General features: G+C 44.7%; 1 protein-coding gene across 3 annotated transcripts in view; it reads right to left on the bottom strand.

Annotated features, from left to right (window-relative positions):
- LMBR1L (limb development membrane protein 1 like) overlaps nucleotides 1-18,872 on the bottom strand; it is a 46,500-nt gene that overhangs the window by 27,146 nt on the left and 482 nt on the right. The window lies entirely within an intron of this gene.

Here is an 18,872-nt window from a genome sequence, read left to right as displayed (position 1 = left end):
CTGCTAAAACCAGGGCTCAGAATGCAGGAGACGTGTCAAAAAGGTACTCTCCACAACCCAAAATGGTCAACTGGCAACCCACAAGAGTTATTTTATCTGGCCCACCCACCTGCAGCACTACCCAAAACGAGTTTAAATGGAGATGTCATAAAAACTTCACCTACAGTTTCACTCATACAAAAAATAAAGATGGTTTTCAAACGTTCTGAGAGATGCAGGTCTCCATGTTTTAATGCAACACCTCATTTCTGATTAATGCACAACATCCTAGCCAATAGTTATTTGCAGACTGCCATAAAGCCTGTTAAGACAGGTTGTGCGCAAGACACAGGCCACTATGTGGATAATAAAGGATCTAGAGAAGACGAAGGTTGGCTTTGCATCCCAACTTTACACTATAATTCTATCACTGATGTGGGTTGGAACATTTTCCAGAATGGGATTCTTCCAGTGCTTTATTTTTCCACAGATAGTTTTCCGTTTTGTAAGTTCATTAGTAACAATGAATGGAAGTCAACTGCAAATACAATATTAGGCAAGCTTGGCAGTTTTGAAGTTGTAATTACTGTTTTTCAGGCGATTACCCCTGGAGAGAATATATATATGTTATTCAAATACATATATGTCTCAGAGTGAAATGGAACTAATAAGTAGTTCCACTAATAAGTTGTTGGGACACCTTCAGCAAAGCTAAGGTCCCAACAACCGTATTGGAAGAGAGTTGAAATAGGTGAGTGGCTGTCAGCATATCATGTACAGTTCTTTGGGTAGCTAAAATTAATTAGTTCAGCCTTCCACAACCTGGTGCCTTCCAGAACTGTTGTGGGGCAACATGTTGACTGGAGAATGCTGGGAGTTGCAGTCCAACATATCTGGGAGGCACCAGGTTGGGGAAAGCCGAATTCGTGTGCCAACAGTTTTCAGTACCTTTGTCTTTTGCTTACATTTCAACAATGTAAGGGAACGACATCCTATTGTCTTACTTTTTTTTCTTACAAGTATTCCAGTAATTTTTTTTATTTTTTTTACATAAACTGTGCTTTAATTTCCCTCCTCAAATATTTCAGTTGTGTCCTGGGACAAAAAAATTAACATGGGGTACTTCTTTAGCTCTCTTGCGTAGTAAATACAAGTAAAATAAACATGGTAAATTAGATCTCTCTCTAGTGATTTTCCAATGCAAACTGTATTTTTTCTGATGGAAATGACACTATGCAAATTAGCCAGAAATTATCATAGGAACATTTTCCAATTCAAAGCTTCCCAGAAAAACCACATCACTGAATCTTATGCAAGTCACACTATGTTAAATGGGGCTTACTCCCAGGTAAGCCTGCATAGGATTGCAGCCTTAGTGAGTTCACAGAAGAGGTGACATTCAAACCTGCAATTCCCAAATGATAAGACATGCCTATTAGCAAATGTGGGGAATTCAGTCCCCAAAGGTAAAGCCAGTGGAACTGCCTGGTCCTTGAAAGGGGGCAAAGAAGCACAGAATACCTGGAAGCCCATGACTTCTCAGGGCAACTGTACACATGCTAGACTGCCTGCATTGCTTGAGCAGTCCCAGACCAAACCAGCCAGAATCCTGCAGTGACTGGAACTCTAACCCCTCCAACAAGCATACATATTCCGATTGCTATTGACCTCTGGCACAAGATCCCTGAACTCTTTTCAGAACCACCAGCAATGATAATGGCAGGGACAAACTGTGGAGTTTTTCACAATAAGGGAGACCCTGATGCGAGCACAAGCAAGTAGTCAAAAGCTGAAAGTTCAGGTTTGGAGCTCCACGTTGTCTCTGCTGAGGTAAAGCGTTTCTTTAGGAGACCTGGCCACTTTGGGTGGGAGCCAGCAGCAGGAGAGGAAGATAAGAACGTAACAACAGGTCAGAGTCTGACTGGGAAAGGGAAACACAGGTCCTCCCAACTAACTGCCTCTCCTGCTTTCTTAAGCAGCCCTAGCATTCAGCATCTCGCTCAGACCGGGGCCTCTACCGATACCTGCACAGAAGACAAAGTGGAATAAGTCCTCCAGAGAACAATACATGCTTGAGAGAAAGGGGCAAGGGGAAGAGGGAGATGTTTTAAAACCTCTTAGAATCAGAGATACTTGAGAAGACCGTGCTGGATGTGATAGTCTACAGGAATGTTTCAGGGAACAGAGTTTACCATTCAGAGCCATTCGCCCCCAAAATCCATGTGTGCAAATTATTTGGATGCATTTTTCTTCCTGAGTGAACTGCTTCACAGTGTATGCAAGCTTCACAAATTACACACCTTTCACAAATCATGCAAGTGAAATACATATAATACTCTAGTCATATGGGGAGGGGTATCGCTGCATGATGATAACCCCAGGCTTTGTAACCTCTAAGACAGCCTTCCCAATCTAGTGCCCTCCAGACATGTTTTACCTCAGGTCCCATCAGCCTCAGCCAGCATGGCCAATGGCTAGGAATGCTGGGAGCTGTAGTCCAAAACCTCTGGAGGGCACCAGCTTGGAAAAGGCTGCCCTTGGAGCATAGTAGTTGGTCCATGCAGGGCTACCTTCGAACAGGATTCTAAAGCTTCAAATGTTACAACTCACCTCTAGACAGGTATTGAGACACAAGCATCATCAACCAATGCAGCAGCTGCACTGGCTGCCAGCTCGCTTCCACACTGTGAAGGCAGGCTTGTCTAGGCATTGTAAGGAGTTTGGTTCAGGCAAGGTGCCTATTAGGATTGAGAGGATGTGTATGTGTCTGACCATGAGAATATAATTGTAACTTGCTCATTATAAGCAAGAGATTCCTGTCCACCAAAGTAGCTCATCCCTGAAGATAAGAAGGCCGCTGTGCTGATAAGACTGTTGCTGAGCTAAATTAGCTCTTGGGCATACATAGTGTATTTTCTTTGTTCTTCAACTAACAGTCTGTATAAATGCATCCTGTTTCTTGTACTTGAGGAGACTCTGCTTCCACTGACTCTCCCACAGCTGTGTCTGTGCTTTAATAAATTCCTGACTGTTCAACCTAACCTGCCTTGGATGTTTCTTTAACACCCAAATTGAAGGTCCCAATTCTGACCCACTACAGCATGGGACCTATATAAGTGACATCCTTTCTTCCTATATGAGCCCCCACCCTAGCCTGCCTGTCAAGATCCTCTATCAAGGCTCCTCATTGCTTTGTGTCATGAAACAGGAATGAGGAACATGACTATTAGAGTTGCTGCCCTGAGGCTCTGAGCAAACCCTCAGAGGATGTTTATGGCTGTATATCCTTCATGTGAAAAAACTGTAACACCTGCTTAGTCTGTAGACTCTACAGCAGGAGTGGGCAACTTGTAGGCCCAAAAAATCTGGAGGGTCACAAATCCCCTCACCCTTCGCCACTGACTATGCTGGGTAGGGCTGATGGGAGTTGTAGACCAAAACATCTGGAGGGCCACAAGTTGCCCACCCCTGCACAGAGCAGAGCATTGGGTGGTAGGGACCGGTTGATCCTGTAAACATTTCTGATTTAATGAGAGTTAAAGATAAAGCAGTTAGTATTTTTGCAGCTGTAACTAGATTGTAAATACATGCATTAGGATTTTAACTACTAGAGAGAGCGAAATACAGGTGCTTTAAAGACTTAAATGCATTCTACTTCTGCTAGTTGTCGGCAGGAGCAAAGAGCTACTCTGCAGGGCCCTGGTACTCCAGCCTGCCTCCTGCTCAGCAACACACATAGCCCACATGCCTTCTGAGACTTATGGGGCATTGCCTGCACATTTTCAAAACCTATTTCTACAACCAGAAGGGGCAGAAGCTTGCTTCTTAATAAGTGAGAGCCAAGATGGTCCGAGATGCTAAATTCTGCAACCAATGCAAAATGTCTCCATTAACATGGCATTAGTGTGGAATTGCAGATTAGACTCAGCTCTACCCTGTTTGAGACTTCCAATCAACTAAAAAAAAGTGCCCTGAAGATATCGGCCAAGAAATCATGCGGATGATCTAGCCTTCTCCTGTCAGTGCAGCAGGGCACTGCTGATGGAGTGAAACAGCATGGTAAAGGATGGAGAATATGAGCAACTGGTCAGCAGGCATCATGAAGAATTCTGGCCAAGGAAGAGAAGACAGCAAGACTGTTCTCTCTGCTTCAGGGATAAGATTTTAGCTTCTGAGGCTCTGAGTGGATGTTGCATTAAACTGGAAACATGTTTCCCTGCATCCTTTCTGCTCTCCCCAAAGACTGCCAAAAGAAATAGCTGGGGGTTGTTGTGCATAAACCTCCCCCTTTGGCTGGCTGTTGCATCCAACTACTCTGGCAGACAGACTCCATGTGGATTATTCACTGGGGGGCAGTGGCAACCAGGGCATTGGCTGCTTCAGCTCTGCTCAGAACCAAGAACCATAGATTTCAAAGGGCCCATCCTATGCTGCAACACTGACCATGCTTGGAACTCCCAGCTGCAAACATGTCACGTCTGTGGCACAGATGGGCCCAGAGGCCTGTTTGAGTAACATCTGTGAGCCAGGGGCCTGGCATGGATGACTGCAAACCCCAATCTATTTTGTCGGAAGAATGTGCTGTGCAGCTGCAGCGGCAAGCTAACAGAGGAAGGTTAATCTCAGAGAATAGTCTGGCTAAGAGTCACAGGATGGCTAACATCAGTTCCAGATGGCAAACAGAAAGAACACAATCTCTTTTTGATGTGATTATGCTAGTGCTGTATATCAAATGAGTGTCACAACAGCCCTTGAGTAATTGGGGATACAAGCCATCAAAGACACCCAACCTTTGACATGTACAGCTTTGAAGCACAAATCCAACAGCGGCAACAGATGGTTTAGAGCAGCCCTCCCCAGGCTGGAGCCCTTCGGATGCACTGGACTACAATACCCAACATCCCTAGCCAGCAAGGTGGCTAAGGATGCTGGGAGTTGTAGTCCAGCACATCTGGAGGGTACCAGGCTGGAAAATACTTGCTTAGAGAAAAGTACAAAGCCCCTTGCAGTAGGGCTGATTCGAGTCTTATATCTGCTTTCCACTATGTTCTTGCCCTAGTTGCTTGAATTTAATGCCCAGGTGGGGTGTTCCCAGGAGGATGGAGCCCCACAACCTCCATTAGCTACTTGCGCTACTGTGCCCAACTCCATAATAATCTCAGGGGGGCGGGGAGCTTTTGCATATGTGACCTGCCAGGTCTAGACTACAAATATAGCACAGTAATGGTCACAGTGTCCTTAAATATGGAACTTGGAGGGGTGGGGACGGTGCTGACTGATTCAAGTAACTAATAAAAGGACAGATTACAATATCATCAGTCTGTACTACTCTTTGCAATTCCATGAATGACATATATGGGAGTGGCTAAAATGCATGATCACTTGTGTAATACATGAGGTATAGTTATCTCAAGCCCTCAAGGAAATGCCGTATTAGAGCTCTGCTGGCTGAGCAACAGAAAGCGTGCATGTGAGCAAGAAGGAAAAATGGGGGATGTAGGAGTATGGAACTGGGTTATATTTGATAGAAAATGCTTGCAACATCCTTCCCCAACGGTCAAGTTTCTGGTTTTGATGGCTAAAAAGCTTCTTGGGATCTCCTGTCAAAAACCATAACTCAGTCAATGTTGGAGGCTGCATCAGAGATTCTGTTGAAAGAAAGGCTATTCTAACAGTTTCTGCAGAAGCTGCTCTCTGCCATGGAATTTACAAGTTGCTACTGGAAAAATCGATCAGGGCTGCAAGACAAGAGGCTTGTGTTTTAACTTTGAAACAGTGAGTTAGCTTGGTTAGTGTTGCACATATTTCGTAAGAAAATGCTCAAAGGAAAAAAATAGGTTTCAAAACATATGTTTCCCCAGGTATGATAAAGGGTACATCAGGGATTCAGTAGTTGGGCAAACTGCGTTTACCTGTAACATCAGCCACCACGAATTCATCTCTGGACTGACTTCCCTTGTGTATGCATACTTGCTTAACTACCTCAATGAATCTAAAGCTGCTTTTATCCATGGAGCAATGTCTGAACCTCTCTGTTCCCCATCACGAACTACTAAATTGCAGAGCTCAGGTGCTGTGCAACACATGGAAAGGGGTAAGACAAGGATGTCAGGTAGCGTTCCGCTATTACTCCTTCCATTGCAAATGATACGAGGCATCCATTGTGACCGACACATCTCCAGTTGAGAGCCCCCTCTAAACATCTCTCCACTCAAAAGCTCTAGTAGGTGAAAGGAGCAGAAGCATCAGCCAGAGTTCCCGTGCGTCTCATCTGGGCCTAGCTCAACCTGTTCTGGATGTAATCATGTAGCAGCAGCAGCAGCAGCAGGATGATGATGGAGAGGGGCGGCGCAACAGACAAACACCTTCACCATGCATCCATGCTCCACAAGTCACATATTTGACACAGAACTAGTATATCTGGGTGATGCCCAGCAGACAAATGCAGAACTGAGACACTTATGATTTTTGGGTACTGAATATAGTCTGGGTGTGGACAATCCGGAAAGGGTTCAGAGGAGGGCAATGAAGATGATCAGGGGACTGGAAACCAAGCCCTATGAAGACAGACGGAAAGAACTGGGCATGTTTAGCCTTGCGAAGAGAAGACTGAGGGGAGATATGACAGTGCTCTTCAAGGACTTGAAAGGTTGTCACAGAGAGGAAGGCCAGGATCTCTTCTCCATCATCCCAGAGTGCAGGACACGGAATAATGGGCTCAAGTTACAGGAAGCCAGATTCCAGCTGAACATCAGGAACAACCTCCTGACTGTTAGAGCAATAGAACAATGGAACCAATTACCTAGGGAGGTAGTGGGCTCTCCCACACTGGAGGCTGGGAATCCAGGGATGGGTGCCATGCCATGGAGCCAGGGGACTAAGTGGGACCACATTCAGTCAGTGGACTACATGTTGCCCTCCCCTGGCCTAAAGGAATAGATTATCCATGCCTCTGTGTTTGAATCATAACCTTTGTGCATCTATGGAATACAGGCAGATGAGTTAATATGACATATGGGAAGAAATGTAGATACCCCCAGTCTGTAATTTAGCACAGCAGCCAACACGTATGATCTCCTGTTCAGCTATAATCAATTCCAATGGTCTGAAGCACTATAACTAAATCTTATCCTTCTTCCCCAACTGCACATGTATTGGATGCGGATAGGGAAAAGGTAGAGAATTCATTTTCTGCATCCACTTCCACAGTGTACGATGCTGAATAAATACATCAATTCAGGCACGGTTATTTGGGGAGGGCATCTGAATACCTGAATTAAACTGAGGTGATAAAGAGATGAAATTCTTAGTTTTATGATTTGTAGAGAAGCCTAACAAATCATTTGGGCTGGTTGGCATTCACCCAAGCATTCTTAAAGAACACAGATGTACACTAGCTGTTGATGTTTTAACAAAAATATGCAATTTGTCACACAAAAATTGCCTGCTCCATGGACAGCTGGAAAGTAGCCAATGTAACAGCAATATAAAAAAGGGGGGATCCAGGGAGTTGCAGGACAATTAGGTAAACATCTGTTCTGGATAAATTGGTGGAAAGCATTATTAAAGACAGAATTATTAATTATATAGAAGAACAAGCCTTGCTGAGGAAGAATCAGCATGGCTTCTGCAAAAGGAAGTCCCACCTCACCAATATTTTGGAATTCTCTGAGAGAATCAACAAGCATGTAGATAGGAGTGATTTGCCAGATGTTATATATTTGGACTTCCAAAAAGCATTTGACAAAGTTCTGCATTAAATGTGCCTGAATAAATGTAGCAACAAGACAGGTCTATTTATGAATCAGTAACTAGTTAAGGCTCCAGCAAAGGAGATCGTTACCTTGTCGTGGTGCTGGAGCTTGAGCACCTCAATGACATCATGAGCTAAACCGTGAAGGGACACCTAAGACGGGAAGGTCATGGCAGAGAGGTCAGACTAAATACGATCCCTGGGGAAGGAAACGGCAACCCACCCCAGTATTCTTCCTATGAAAACTAAATGGATCAGTACAACCAGAGATATGTCGGTATACCATCGGAAGATGGGACTCCCAGGTCGGAAGATGGTCAAAATGCTACTGGGGAGGAACAGAGGATAAGTTCAACTAGCCCCACATGTGATGATGCAGCTAGCTCAAAGCCGAAAGGACGGCTAGCAGCCGATGGTGCTGGTGGTGAACGACGAATCCGATGTTCTAAAGACCAACACACCATAGGAACCTGGAACGTAAGATCTATGAGCTGGGGCAAATTGGATGTGGTAATTGGAGAGATGTCAAGATTAAATATAGACATTTTGGGTGTCAGTGAACTGAAATGGACTGGAATGGGCCACTTCACATCAAATGACCACCAGATCTACTACTGTGGACAAGAGGACCACAGAAGAAATGGAGTAGCCTTCATAATTAATAATAAAGTGGCTAAAGCAGTGCTTGGATACAATCCAAAAAATGACAGAATGATCTCAATTCGAATTCAGGGTAAGCCATTTCACATCACATTGATCCAAATATACGCCCCAACCACAGATGCTGAAGAAGCAGAAGTAGATCAGTTCTATGAGGATCTGCAGCAGCTACTGGATAGTACGCCAAAAAAAGATGTTATTTTCATTACGGGAGACTGGAATGCTAAGGTGGGTAGTCAAACGACACCTGGAATTACAGGCAAGCATGGTCTGGGAGAACAAAATGAAGCAGGACATAGGCTGATAGAATTTTGCCAAGACAACTCACTGTGAATAACAAACACTCTCTTCCAACAACCTAAGAGACGACTTTATACATGGACTTCACCAGACGGTCGACACCGAAATCAGATTGACTACATCCTTTGTAGCCAAAGGTGGTGGACATCTGTGCAGTTGGTAGAAACAAGACCTGGAGGTGATCATAGTTCAGATCACGAACTTCTAATTGCACAATTTAGAATCAGACTCAAGAGAATAGGGAAGACCCACAGATCAGTTAGATATGAGCTCACTAATATTCCTCATGAATATGCAGTGGAGGTGAAGAATAGATTTAAGGGACTAGATTTAGTAGATAGGGTCCCGGAAGAACGATGGACAGAAGTTCGCAACATTGTTCAGGAGGCAGCAACAAAAAAGTCCCAAAGAAAAAGAAAACCAAGAAGGCAAGATGGCTGTCTGCTGAGACACTGGAAGCAGCCCAAGAAAGAAGGAAAGCAAAAGGCAGCAGTGATAGGGGGGGAAATGCCCAATTAAATGCAAAATTCCAGAGGTTAGCCAAAAGAGATAAGGAATTATTTTTAAACAAACAATGCGCGGAAGCGGAAGAAGATAATAGAATAGGAAGGACAAGAGACCTCTTCCAGAAAATTAGAAACATCGGAGGTAAATTCCAGGCAAAAATGGGTATGATCAAAAACAAAGATGGCAAGGACCTAACAGAAGCAGAAGAGATCAAGAAAAGGTGGCAAGAATATACGGAAGATCTGTATAGGAAGGATAATAATATCGGGGATAGATTTGACGGTGTGGCCAGTGAGCCAGAGCCAGACATCCTGAAGAGTGAGGTTGAATGGGCCTTAAGAAGCATTGCTAATAACAAGGCAGCAGGAGAGGACAGTATCCCAGCTGAACTGTTTAAAATCTTGCAAGATGATGCTGTCAAGGTGATGCATGCCATATGCCAGCAAATTTGGAAAACACAAGAATGGCCAACAGATTGGAAAAAATCAACCTATATCCCCATACCAAAAAAGGGAAGCACCAAAGAATGTTCAAACTATCGAACAGTGGCACTTATTTCACATGCCAGTAAGGTAATGCTCAAGATCTTGCAAGGTTTGTTGTTGTTCAGTCGTTCAGTCGTGTCCGACTCTTCGTGACCCCATGGACCATAGCACGCCAGGCCTTCCTGTCCTGCGCTCTCTCCCGGAGCGTGCTCAAGTTCATATTCATTGCATCCGTGATGCTATCTAGCCATCTCATCCTCTGCCGTCCCCTTCTCCTTTTGCCTTCAGTCTTTCCCAGCATCAGGGTCTTTTCCAGGGAGTTTTCTCTTCGCATTAGGTGGCCAAAATATTGGAGCTTCAGCTTCATTATCTGTCCTTCCAATGAGCACTCAGGGTTGATTTCCTTTAGGATGGACTGATTGGACCTCCTTGCAGTCCAGGGGACTCGTAAGAGTCTTCTCCAGCACCACAGTTTGAAAGCATCAATTCTTCGGCGCTCAGCCTTCCTTATAGTCCAGCTCTCACAGCCATACATTACTACTGGGAAAACCATAGCTTTGATTAGACGGACCTTTGTCGGCAAGGTGATGTCTCTGCTTCTTACTATGCTGTCTAGGTTGGCCATAGCTTTCCTCCCAAGGAGCAAGCGTCTTTTAATTTCATGGCTACAGTCACCGTCTGCGGTGATCTTGGAGCCCAAGAAAGTAAAATCTGTCACTGCTTCCATTTCTTCCCCTTCTATATGCCAGGAAGTGATGGGGCCAGATGCCATGATCTTAGTTTTTTTAATGTTGAGTTTCAAACCAGCTTTTGCACTCTCCTCTTTCACCCTCAACAAGAGGCTCTTTAGATCCTCTTCGCTTTCTGCCATTAGGGTGGTATCGTCTGCATATTGGAGGTTGTTGATAATTCTCCCGGCAATCTTAATTCCGACCTCTGATTCATCCAACCCGGCATTTCTCATGATGTACTCTGCATATAAGTTAAATAAGCAGGGCGACAATATGCAGCCTTGTCGTACTCCTTTCCCAATTTTGAACCAATCGGTTGTTCCATGTCTGGTTCTTACTGTTGCTTCTTGACCCTCGTACAGGTTTCTCAGGAGACAGGTAAGGTGGTCTGGTACTCCCATCACTTTAAGAATTTGCCACAGTTTGTTGTGATCCACACAATCAAAGGCTTTAGCGTAGTCAATGAAGCAGAAATAGACGTTTTTCTGGAATTCTCTTGCTTTCTCCATGATGCAGCGAATGTTGGCGATTTGATCTCTAGTTCCTCTGCCTCTTCGAAACCCAGCTTGTACTTCCGGTAGTTCTCGGTTCGCATACTGCTGAAGCCTAGCTTGTAGGATTTTGAGCATCACCTTGCTGGCATGTGAAATGAGCGCAATGGTGCGGTAGTTTGAACACTCTTTGGCGTTGCCCTTCTTTGGAATTGGAATGTAAACTGACCTTTTCCAGTCTTGTGGCCACTGTTGAGTGTTCCAGATTTGTTGGCATATTGAATGCAGCACTTTAACAGCATCATCTTTTAGGATTTTAAATAGCTCGGCTGGAATACTGTCATCTCCGCTAGCTTTGTTGTTACTAATGCTTCCTAAGGCCCACTTGACTTCACTCTCTAGGATGTCCGGCTCAAGTTCAGTGACCGCACTATCATGGCTATCAGGGACATTCAGATCTTTCCTGTATAGTTCTTCTGTGTATTCTTGCCACCTCTTCTTAATCTCATCTGCTTCTGTTAGGTCCCTGCCTTCTTTGTCCTTTATCATGCCCGTCTTTGCACAAAACGTTCCCTTGAGATCTCCAATTTTCTTGAAGAGATCTCTAGTCTTTCCCATTCTGTTGTTTTCCTCGATTTCTTTGCATTGTTCATTTAAGAAGGCCTTCTTGTCTCTCCTTGCTATTCTCTGGAACTCTGCATTCAGTTGGGTATATCTTCCCCTTTCTCCCTTGCTTTTCGCTTCCCTTCTTTCGTGAGCTACTTGTAAAGCCTCATCAGACAGCCACTTGGCTTTCTTGCATTTCTTTTTCTTTGGGATGGATTGAGTTGCTGCCTCCTGAACAATGTTACAGACCTCCGTCCATAGTTCCTCAGGCACTCTGTCTATCAGGTCTAATCCCTGAAATCTATTCCTCACCTCCACTGTATATTCATCAGGGATATGATTTAGGTCATACCTGAACGGTTTAGTGGTTTTCCCGACGTTCTTCAATTTAAGCCGAAATTTTGCAAGAAGCAGCTCATGATCTGAGCCACAGTCAGCTCCAGGTCTTGTTTTGACTGACTGTATGGAGCTTCTCCATCTTTGGCTGCAAAGGACATAATCAATCTGATTTCGATATTGACCATCTGGTGATGTCCATGTGTAGAGTCGCCTCTTGTGCTGTTGGAAAAGAGTGTTTGCTATGATCAGCATGTTCTCTTGGCAAAACTCTATTAGCTTTTGTCCTGCTTCATTTTGTACACCAAGGCCATGCCTGCCTGTTATCCTGGTGATTTCTTGACTTCCTACTTTAGCATTCCAATCCCCTATGATGACGAGGACATCTTTTTTTGGTGTTAGTTCTAGAAGGTGTTGTAGGTCTTCATAGAACCGATCAACCTCAGCTTCTTCGGCCTCAGTGGTTGGGGCATAGACTTGAATTACTGTGATGTTGAATGGTTTGCCTTGGATTCGTACTGAGATCATTCTATCATTTTTAAGATTGTACCCCAGTACTGCTTTTCCCACCCTTTTGTTGACTATGAGTGCTACTCCATTTCTTCTAAGGGATTCTTGCCCACAATAATAGATATGATGGTCACCTGATTTAAATTCGCCCATGCCTGTCCATTTGAGTTCGCTGATTCCCAAGATGTCGATGTTCAATCTTGCCATCTCATGTTTGACCACCTCCAGCTTACCTTGATTCATTGATCTGACATTCCAGGTTCCTAAACAATATTGTTCTTTACAGCATCGGATTTTCTTTTTACCACCAGACACATCCACAGCTGAGTGTCCTTTCGGGTTTGGCCCAGCCGCTTCACTCTTTCTGGCGCTACTTGGAAATACCCTCTGCTCTTCCCCAGTAGCATATTGGACACCTTCCGACCTGAGGGGCTCATCTTCCGGCGTCATATCTTTTAGCCTTGTGATACGTTCCATGGGGTTTTTTTGGCAAGAATACTGGAGTGGGTTGCCATTTCCTTCTCCAGTGGACCACATTTTGTCAGAACTCTCGGCCATGACCTGTCCGTCTTGGGTGGCCCTGCACGGCATAGCTTATGGCTTCACTGAGTTACGCAAGCCCCTTCGCCACAACAAGGCAGTGATCCATGAAGGGTCTTGCAAGGTAGACTCCAGCAATTCATGTTTTTCTGAAACTCCCTGGCTTTCTCCATTATCCAGCGGATATTGGCAATTTGGTCTCTAGTTCCTCTGCCTTTTCGAAACCCAGCTTGTACATCTGGCAATTCTCGTTCCATGAATTGCTGGAGTCTTGCAAGGTAGACTCCAGCAATTCATGGAACGAGAATTGCCAGATGTACAAGCTGGGTTTAGAAAAGGCAGAGGAACTAGAGACCAAATTGCCAATATCCGCTGGATAATGGAGAAAGCCAGGGAGTTTCAGAAAAACATCTATTTCTGTTTTATTGACTATTCTAAAGCCTTTGACTGTGTGGATCATCACAAATTGTGGCAAGTTCTTGGTGGTATGGGGATACCAAGTCATCTTGTCTGCCTCCTGAGGAATCTGTATAACGACCAAGTAGCAACGGTAAGAACAGACCACGGATCAACGGACTGGTTTAAGATTGGGAAAGGAGTATGGCAGGGTTGTATACTCTCACCCTACCTATTCAACCTGTACGCAGAACACATCATGCGACGTGCTGGGCTTGATGAATCCAAGGCTGGAGTTAAAGTCGCTGGAAGAAGCATTAACAATCTCCGATATGCAGATGATACCACTATGGCTGAAAGTGAGGAGGAGCTGAGGAACCGCATGACAAAGGTGAAAGAAGAAAGTGCAAAAGCTGGGTTGCAGTTAAACCTCAAAAAAACCAAGATGATGGCAACCAGCTTGATTGATAACTGGCAAATAGAGGGAGAAAATGTGGAGGCAGTGACAGACTTTGTCTTTCTAGGCACAAAGATTACTGCAGATGCTGACTGCAGCCAGGATATCAGAAGACGTTAACTTCTTGGGAGTACAGCAATGACAAATCTTGATAAAATAGTGAAGAGCAGAGACATCACACTGACAACAAAGGTCCGCATAGTTCAAGCAATGGTATTCCCCGTAGTAACCTATGGCTGCGAGAGCTGGACCATAAGGAAGGCTGAGCGAAGGAAGATAGATGCTTTTGAACTGTGGTGCTGGAGGACAATTCTGAGAGTGCCTTGGACTGCAAGAAGATCAAACCAGTCCATACTCCAGAAAATAAAGCCAGACTGCTCACTTGAGGGAAGGATCTTAAAGGCAAAACTGAAGTACTTTGGCCACATAATGAGAAGATGGGATACCCTGGAGAAGATGATGATGCTAGGGAGAGTGGAAGGCAAAAGGAAGAGGGGCCGACCAAGGGCAAGATGGATGGATGATATTCTGGAGGTGACGGACTCAACCTTGGGGGAGCTGGCGGTGGTGACGACCAACAGGAAGCTCTGGCGTGGGCTGGTCCATGAAGTCACGTGGAGTCGGAAGCGACTGACTGAATAAACAACAACTAGTTAAAGAACAGGAAGCAGAGGGTAGGAGTAAATGGACAGTTCTCACAATGGGGGTGGGGAAGCAAGAAGAGGAGTCCCAAAAAAATCTATCAGGGCTGGTACTTTTTAACATTCATCAGTCATCTGGAGTTAGCAGTGAAGTGGCCAAGTTTACAGATGACACCAATTTTTTCACGATGGTGAAAAATTCAAGCAGATTGCAAAGAGCTCCAACAGGATCAGTCCAAACTGAATAAATGGACAACAAAATGGAAAATGTGGTTCAAGGCAATTAAGTGTGAACCAAGGCAAAACATCACACCTTGACATACACACTGCCGGGATCAAAACTGGCAGTGACTAACCAGGAAAGAAGTCTCAGATCCAGGGTGGATAGCTGAATAAGATCAACCTAGCATACAACAGCAGTGAAAAGGGCACATTCTGTACTAAGGACCATTAGTAATGCCCCCACAAACAGAAATGCCGGTATCACAATGCCATTTTAGAAATATATGATGCAGCCACACTTGGAATACTAGGTACAGTTCTGGTGTGTTCACCTCCCCCACCTCTCAAAAAGGATAGCATAGTACTGGGAAAGGTGCAGAACATTATCAGTGGGTTGGTGCAACTTCCCTACAAGGAAAGACTAAAGAATTAATTATTTCTTTTTTTAGCTTAGGAAAAGACAATGACATGTGGGTGGAAGTGGACATGACAGGGCAGCCTTTCCCAACCTGGTACGCTCTAGATGTTTTGACTTTGGCTCCAGCAAACATGGCTAATGGTCAAGAATTCTGAGAGTTGTAGTCCAAAACATATGGAGGGCACCTGGTTGGGGAAGGTTGTGATATGAGTTTACATAGACACGTGTAGCACGGAGAAAAGTTTTTCACTTCCCCCAAAACACAAGAATTCAGGGACGCATAAGGAAGCCAACTGGCCATAGATTCATTTAATGGAATTCAATGCCACAAGATGCAGTGATGGCCACCAGATAAAACCATTTTCAAAGATATTACAAATTCATGGAGGACAGGTCTATCAACTACAGTCAGCTCCAGGCTCAGAATGCCACTGAGTAGCAGTTGCTGGAGGTGGGGGGAGACAATGAAGGAGGGCCCACACCCTGCTTGCGCGCTTCCCAAAAGCATCTGGGTGGCCTCTGTGGCCATCCAGACAATTTTGGGAAGCTGGACTAGGTGGACCTCCCATCTGATCCAGCAGAGCTTCTCTGACGTTATTAAGGACTACATGCTTTGTGCTTACCTGTCACTATGTGCATGATGGCTCAGCACCATCATCATCTCCCCAGGTGAAGACACACACACTTTGAATCCCACTATTAATGCTGACTTGGCACCATGAGGCTATGCACTTGACTTGCATAACTCTGAGTGCTCTCCCTGCTAAGCAGATAACTGGCCAGTACGGAACGCCAAATCCCTGTTAATATGCTGGAGTCCACAGATGAGACTCTGGACTAACCTCTGGCACACAAAGCCAAGCTGGAAAGGCTGAACTCCCTGCCCCTCTCCTCAGAGAGGGGGAGAGAGAGAGAGAGAGAGAGAGGCGCCAAGAATCTCTCAGCTTCCCAATCCCCTCATATCATGCATACTCCATATGGGTTGTCTCTGGGCAGAGAGGCACATCCAGAAATAAAGACGCAACTTGCTATATCACTATCTCACAACCCTTCACAGCACCCTGAAACTGAGCTGCTTGGGCATCAGGTGTCAAAATGCAGCTCTTAGCAAGCATTCAGAAAGCCCCAGCTCAGTACTCCCTGTGACACAACAGAGTCCATACTTAAACAACGGGGCAGACCACAATAATATCCCATAGAGGTGAAGCACAGGCTGCTCCTCCGTGGTGAGAGCAGCATAGCTTTTAACAGAGCAGGTATAGCAATCAGCCTTTCAAAGTAGCTCAGGTGCCTCCACTATGGCCGAATATGGGAGATTCTATATAGTCATGCTTGCCTTTTGAGTGCTCCAATATTGTGACGGAATTTGCATCTTTAGCAAAATCCCACTTGACATCCAAGTATTAAAAGGTCCATGTATGTGGATTTTGGCAAAACCAACAAGGATAAATACAGCTACTTTCATACATATATACACACACACACACACACACACACACACAGTGACAGTTTAATGACTCGTGGCATGAACTTCCATAAGCTAAGAAATTACTAACAGAGTCACAAAACCCATCAATATGACAGTGGGCATATATGCCTGATGGAGGCACCTGATAGCATGCCACAGTAATTTTATATAATTTTATCTTCCCCATCCTCCAAGGAGCTCAGAGCAGTATACATAATGTTCCCAAGTGGACTTTCATTCTGATACTGGCCAGGTCCTGACCTGCTTAGCTTCAGAAGTACACCAAAGCCAGTACAAAAACCACATCTAAAACCGAAGCTCACAGGGAAGGATTTATTTCTAAACGAGTCCAGTGAAATGGATGGGTTTGGAGTATGGAATAGCTCTTGAAGTCAAGGGTCAGTATCATATAGAACTGCTATGAACGCTCAATACATGTTCAGCTGACCAATATTTGCTATAGTCTTCCAGTTGTGCCTGTTTTGTGTTAAGATTCACATGTATAACCAATTATTAGTAAACCTGAATATATACCTGCATGTGTTTTTTTGTAAATGCACATGGTAACATAGCCTGTCCTTAAAACAAGATCCTTGTCAGCTCACATCCCAGGGATTATCTTACCTTTAAATTGGCAGATGAATTGAGATATGACACAGCTACAGCTTCTCCTAACCATCCCTCATCTGCTGGAGGAAGCTAGCTCCAGGTGGGTTACACATAGCAGGTGGTAGAGGAGGGCAGTTACACAAGACCAGGAGAAAGGCAGGCAAGAGACGTCATGGCTACTTCCTTTCCCTATGCAGCTGTAAATTATTTTAGGCAGGATTGGGCAACATGTGGCCCTCCAGATATTTTGGCCTACCATTTCCATCATCCCTCACCATTGACTAAGCTCACTAGGGCTGATGGGAGCTCTGGCCCTTCAGATGTTTTAGCCTACAAGTTGCCCATCCCTGATTTTAAAGGTACAAGGAGAATCCCCAGGTTGTGACCTGGAAATCTTATCTTTAAAAGGCACAAAGTTGAAGGTACCCATTCACCACAGAAAGCCATATGCAACATGTTTGCAACCAAAGTACTTTGCAGTAAAGCAAGTTGGAAAGATTCTGATTTTAAGAAACGTACACAGGTTGTGCTAAAAAGCTTCATGCCCATCAAGCCAGAGAAGATTTTTGAGAACAATGATGTAAACACAGCTACTTTAACCTTCAAGCCTCAAGACCACTTGTTATAGTGCTCCTGAATTCCATTACCAACAAGGACAAATCAACACACATTGTGTCTGTGACTTTCTGCTTTTGAGAGGCATAAATATGAATAAATATTTGGACATCACAGACTCTGCTTGGGCATAAACCCCCATAACCATGGGCCCTGCATACATCAATCAGCTGTCTGGACACACACATTCCTTATGTCATACAGCTCACCAAATGCCTGACACAATGTTGGCAGTTGCAAAACAAAACTGTACAACAGCTACTAAATCGTTAGTGCCTCAAGCCAAAGCTGGTCTATTTTTGCTTATGTTCACCTGCAAAGAACCAAGTACTCTGATGATGCTAAAGAGATATTATTAGGAGTTTGGGCAAGATGACTCAGGCTCAAATCTCCACTCATTTACGAAGCTCACCAGGTGGGCCTTGGTCATGATTTGTTAGCCTACCTTACCTCACAGGGTTGGGTGGCTGGTTCACTTGAAATATTCATACTCCAGGCCTGCCCACAGTTCTTGAAACAGCTTACAATGTACTTAAATATAATAGAACAGTCACTACTAAGATACAGGCACAACTCTGAGGAATAACACCGAAAGAGCAGCAAAGAATAGTCAGCCTCTTTTAACCACTGCCAAATTAGGTTGTTGCAAAGCGTTAAAGACTCTACTCAGAACTCCATGGAGAAAGGGTGAGACACAAATATAAGGAGAAAGGGACAAACCCTCCAGTTGTGGTTGCTATACATAAGTTGACTGGTTATTCTTACTAGTGAGCACATCTGTTTTACCTTGCTTCATCAACCCCTTTTTTTACTACTAGATTATTAGAGCACCTCCTTGTGCAAGAGATGAGGATAATGGAATTTCCTCACAAAAGTTGGGAGTATCACCACAGAGGTGGTCTGATGGGACTTCTTGCTCTCCCTACCTTAAGCCACTGGCTTTCCTATGCCTAATGAGGCCTCCCTCAACCTGGCGCCCTCCAGATGCGGTGGACTACAACTCCCAGCATCCCACAGCCAACATGGCTGGCTGGGGGGTGCTGGGAACTGTAGTCCAACACATCTGGAAGGAGGGTGTCCTAATGGCTCCCAAGCTGTGCCATTGTCTCTGCGAAGACCCCACCCCAAATAGCTCACCTAGCCCGGCT

This window comes from Heloderma suspectum, chromosome 2 (genome assembly GCF_057233095.1).
Source record: "Heloderma suspectum isolate Gila_16-S chromosome 2, 16-S_ref, whole genome shotgun sequence".
Classification (NCBI taxonomy): Eukaryota; Metazoa; Chordata; class Lepidosauria; order Squamata; family Helodermatidae; genus Heloderma; species Heloderma suspectum.
Note: the sequence above shows the minus strand (reverse complement) of the source record. Positions and strands in the feature narration are given on the sequence as shown.